Here is a 6,000-nt window from a genome sequence, read left to right on the forward strand (position 1 = left end):
CAAAAAATGATTTCATCTTAGACCAGACTGGTAGCAGAGGAAATGCTGATAAGCTGTGTTAAGATTCAATATATAATATTTAGAAATTAGAACAGACAAGATTTCCTCATAGTTAAATACAAAGTGTGATATTGAGTATATGGGGTAAATTGAATAAATATGAAATATATATGAAACATAAAATAAATTATGTTTGTCCAACACATTGTCCACTTTAGTTAGCAACACCAATTTTCAAAAGAACAAAGTACTACTTTCTTTAAATATTTAGGCAGTTTTTATATTTTTCCCTCTTTAGGAAAATGTTCATAAATACAAGTTAGTGCTTCTGATGAGTTATTGTTTTAAGATAGATTTCTACAGTTTTATTCTTGCATGTTTTTATATTTCATACTTTTTGGATGTACTGATGTGTAAAGTCACCACCAGCAAATGGCACCCAAGTTTCTCTACATCCTCAAATGCATTGAAAGTGTTCATTCTATTCTGTGTATGTGTGAATATAGTAGATATAAATCAATGCAGAAAACATTGATCCATCAGATACAATTTATTGAAACTCAACTTTAATTTGTTTCACTTCTTCTCAGTGTCATAGTATGATCGATACCTGAAGGTCGTGTTTAAGCTTGAAAAGAAGAAGAAGAAAAAAGCCTTTATTTGGAGGAAGTGTCTCTTGAGAAGAAAACTTCTGAATGAAAGAAAAATTCTGTTTTCCAGATTAAAACATTGTAGATAGAGATTGATGTTGACTTGTCCCCATAACCCACTCTTAACAAACATAAGCATAACTTTATTTATCACTGAAGACACTCAAAATATTCAGAAACACGATATTTTTAAGGGGAAAAGTAATAGGAACTTGAATTAGAAAAATCTAGACGACCATCCAGTTCAATACTGTTATAAAAGGGGTTTTGAACCTCTGCTTTCTCCTACTTTCATAATTAAATTCTAACATTAATCAGTAAAGACCCTTTAATTTTACATCTAGAGATCTGGATGATATTGAAAACATGCAGTTTTTTGTTTGTTTCTTGCTTATAAAAGCAATAATTGTTTATCATGTAAAATTGGTACATAGATGTAAAGAATAAGTCAGTTTTACTTTTCCGTAATCTTAGTATTTTACAAGGTTATTATAATGTGTATATTTTTGTACACTTCTTTTTTCATGAAACCTATATAAAATGATTTGCCCCTTCCTTAACTGGGAACTTCTTCATTTTAATGTCTGTATAACATTCTAGTGTAAAAATCTGTCACTCGATAGTCCCAATCCCCTCATGATCACAGCCAACACACCCTTCCGGGGTTCTAGTTATTTACGGGCAGCTTCTGCTCTGTCTACCATACACCTGTGCCTGACCGGTTATTAAATGCAGGCAGCCCTCACTCTGCACTGCACTGTGGTAACTGGGATCCCTGCAAAGCAAGGACACGTTCCCAGTCTGTACAGGTTTCACTTAAGCTGGTACTGTGTAAAGTGAGGGCTGCCTGTGTTTAATATGTAACTTCTTTCCTTTTTCTCAACAATAAAGCCGACATTACTATGAAAATCTTCCATTTCTTATTATGCCTTCAGCACATTCTTAAAATTGGACTGAGTAAAAGTGTGCAAACATTTTTAAGATTCCTTAAAACATAATGTTAAATTGATTTCCAGAAAAACTGCATCATATTGTTCTTCTTGACACTGTGGGGGTCATAGATGGCCCCCCCATAATGTGTCTCTGTGGCTTGATTATTTTTAAGAACAAATGACTCTGAAAGAAACTTCGAAGTCCCCAGCAACTGCCTAAAAGAATTTAAAAAAGAAGGGCCTGTTCCGGGAAGGTGGTAATACCATGAGATAACTGTGATGTAATGTAAAATGTGTCTCTCAGGTCACATTGTCTGGAGTTGGCCCTTTTGCATTTCCATCCCCACGTAAATTGCATTCTTCCCTCCTGAAGTCCCAAAGGACCAAGCCCAACACTCTCCTTTGTCTTTAGCTAAAAATGCTGTTTAAGGTGTCAACCTCAGCTGTTCTGGTAAGTGGCTCAGTTTTCCTGGGTTTCTCCCGTGTATACATGTTATAAAGCTTTGTTTGATTTTCTCCTATTATTCTGTCTCACGTCAATTTAAATCTTAGGCCAGCCAGAAGCACTTAGAGAGAGCAGAGGAATTGTCTTCCTCCCCTACAACACAATCAGTGTAGAAAGTGCCAGTCTTTTTTGAACTCTCTTAAATAGAAACACTACACAAAGCAGTCTCTTAATTCATATTTTTGATTACTAACATTAGTACTCATTAATTTTAATATGTTTATATTTTTATCAGTTTTTCACATATAGCCTTCAACATTTATCTATATGATAGTGTTTCAGTACTTCATATGATTTCTGTGAACTTATCATATCTTAATAAGTTTACCCTTTACCATATCTGGGGCAAAAACTTTGCCAAAGTATTGGATGCCTCTTTATGGCCAAATTCGAGTAACTTTTCCACTGTGAATTTCTCCACTGCAATTAAGCATAGCAATATTTCTTCCAATTCTTTAAAAACTTAATAATTATTTTACTTTGGATCAATATAAATTTTTTTTCAGTGTTTGAAATGACTCACAGTTGAGTATGTGTGGGCATGTCAGTTCTTTGGGAGGATAGTTGCTGGCAAAGGACAACCTCGTTAAGAATAAGATTCTGTATTTAGTTATCTTTGTTGAACAATAATGTTGCATAATGGACACATAATGGTATAATGAAAAAATAAGTGTTTGTGTAAAAACGTTAACAAATATACAGCCTTAATGCGTAAAGGTTAAATGCTTTTCTCCTCATTTATGGCTTACCAGCACCTCTCTGCCTTTCTGGCAAAAAAAACCTTAACTCACCTGTAACCTTTCTTCCCTAAGCAGTCCTCTCTATGGCCTCCATGCCATATATCTCCCTGTCAGATCTGGGGACAGGGCTATAACAATACTGTTAGTACTAAAATATTTTCCATATTTCTAAAATAATTTACAAGGGATATGTATTATATGTATAGCCATAATTGATCTTTATTAATAAGTGTGCATGTACTTTCAAGATTGAACATTCATAATTTCTGAGTTAAAACATTGGATAGCTTAGAAGCATCTGATTTGCATTCTCCTAAGACAAATTTGAAAGGAAAAAATGACAAAGATAGAATTTCTCTACTAGAAATTAAAACACATTTTAAATCTACTGTCGGGAGAGAGAGAGAATCTCCCTCTGCCCTTTTCCTTAAGGTTCTTATGTCTGGCCAAATAATTAACTAGACAGGTTAGCAGGAGAAAATAATACCAAGTTTAATAACATGTATACATGGGAGAAAGCAGGGACACTGAGTTTCTCAACACAATAGCAGAAATTCTCGTCTTAAATACCATGTTCAGCCAATGACAAAGGAGGATGTTGGGGGTGGGGGGGAGTCAGTTACAGGAGATTACCACTAAAGCACAGTAAACAAGAGTAAGGTTATTATGCAGATTTAAGGCCTCACCTTCCACATTGATAAGTCTCTAGAAATGAGGCCATCCCCTCTTTTCCCAATACAGAGAGGGAGACACCTTTACAAATGGAGATTTCCCTAATGAATGTAAATGTTTTTCTGGCAACTCCTTGCAGGGCCATCTAGAGAATGTGGCCAGAGAGACATAAGATGGGCTTGTTGATTCCTTTTCTGTTGTAACATCTATTTTACATTATATTACAGCCATCAGATAGAAGATCTGTTCCAGGAAGGAGTTACCATGTCAAATTCTTTAGGCAGGTAGTGGGGGAGGTCAAATGTCCTCAGAGAAAACAACCAAGGTAAAGAGATTTCAGGGTGGCCAAATCTTGATCTCCCACACTACCTTAATTATAATAATTTGGTTTAAAATATTTGTATACATTGGTCAAAGGAATAGAGGAAATAGGTCAAAAATGGATTCACTTAGCGTATGATAAAGGTAACACTGCAAAACGGTGGGCAAAAAGGGGTTCCTTAACAAATAATGGGAGGGAATGAGATAAAAATGTGAAGGAAACATTATGTGCAATGTTATATCATACAACAAAAATGTCTCTGGAATAATTCAAGACATTCCTGTAAATATTCTTCATGTGAGAAGTCATCAGAAATAACATGAAAGGCAATCATCAAACTGATGTATATTCTTTGTTAAAAATACATTTCAAAAATTTTTCTGTCAAAAAAACCCAGAATCCTTTCCTAAGAATTTCAGTTGAGAAATCAAAGAAACAAAAAATCTCAAATAACATTTTCTAATATTAATAATGGTATAGTGAAAAGGTTAATCTCAAATATTACTTGTCACAAGTATAAATTGTTAGGAGCTTTCTGGAGAAAAATTTACCACAGAAAAAATTAGCAGGAGCTTCAAAATCATTCAAAGTATTTAATTCAGCAATTACACCTCTCGGAACATTCAGAGAGATACATACATAGAGATACGACTCAATCTTAAAAATAGGATACATCAATATGCTGGAATAATGGTTTGCAAGATAAATCAAGTGGAAAAAAATATACCAAAATGTTGAGAGCAGCTCTCTTTAAGTAGGAGATTACAAGCAAATTTTGCTTTCATTCCTTATATCTTTCAGTACTTTTTAGCTTGTTTTTCTACAATTGATACGTAGATTATTTTTGTAATTAAGTTCAAAATGAATTAATTTTTATACTACATTAAAAATGGTGTTCACCAAAAACATTTAGTCCACATGAAATGCAAACATTATACCATCAAGTTCATACTTGTATATGGCAAATTATTCCAATTTTGTTTTATTAATTAATATATATGCATAAAATTATTGAGAAGAAATATAAAAAACATAAACAGAAATTATCCATTGGTTTAGGACATATCACTGATAAATGTAGCTTCTTCATTTCTGTCTGCATTTTCTAGTTATTTAAAATGAACCTGTGTGCTTTTATAATCTGGAAAATATATCCATAAAGTACTATCTAAATAAGTCTACCACGTATAACAATTGCCTGCTTTACATGGAACAGTGGGGTAATTCAAATTGTATTGCACACAAATTACCATCTTTACCTGAAATGTCAGAGGACATCCACATTAACTATTATCAGCTGTATCACTCTCATCACAATCACCATGATTTCATGTACAGCACTAACCTCATTGGTTTATTATCCCCTGCATTCTGTCCACAGCATTTGCAGTGCTGAGGAGTTTAACCACTGCAGTGTGAGTTGGAAAGAGAAAGAATATGGAATCGAGGGATTTGCCTTTGTACTACTTAGTGGCTGAGAGACTTTGGGTAATTCATTTAACTTCTCTGTGCCTAAGACTCCAAATGTTATAAATGGAGATCATAGTTTTCTCACTAGTTCAGTTGCAAGGATTAAAATAAATAGTGATATAAAAATGAGAGCCAAATTATAATTGAGTGTCACTTATGACTATTTTTATGCATGTTGATTTATGTTCTATTCTGTCTTTAAAGAAATTCTGAGGTGACTTTCACCCCAAAACGTACACAACGAAAAAATTAAATCACAAATAGAAATAAATAAATAGAATATTTAAAAAAAGACTACAAAGAGATCAACCATTGGATTAAGAGAATTGCCAAGACTAAGTTTAAGTTTGGCTCCTGAAAGCTGCAGTGGTTCTTAGGACTAAAAAATAAAAGGAAGCATACAATTATTTAGACAAAATATGGAGTACTTTTAAAATGATTCTAAAATATATTTTTCAAATAGGATTATAAATCTGGATATCAGCATATTCTGGTTGCTAGGAATGGTTGCTAACAACTCTTTGCTTAACAAAAAGGGAAGTTTCTTATGAATTAAGAAAATGTTCCACAGACTAAATGATGCTGATCCTCAAAAAGAAATTGGAACGAGGGAATCTATTACATTTAGGACCTCTCTCTTACTCATTTCTAGGTGCTAATCACTATCTTATCACAGACACTTAGTCATTTCAAATGAACAGATGGCTAA

The sequence above is a fragment of the Diceros bicornis genome, chromosome 31 (genome assembly GCF_020826845.1).
Source record: "Diceros bicornis minor isolate mBicDic1 chromosome 31, mDicBic1.mat.cur, whole genome shotgun sequence".
Taxonomy (NCBI): domain Eukaryota; kingdom Metazoa; phylum Chordata; class Mammalia; order Perissodactyla; family Rhinocerotidae; genus Diceros; species Diceros bicornis.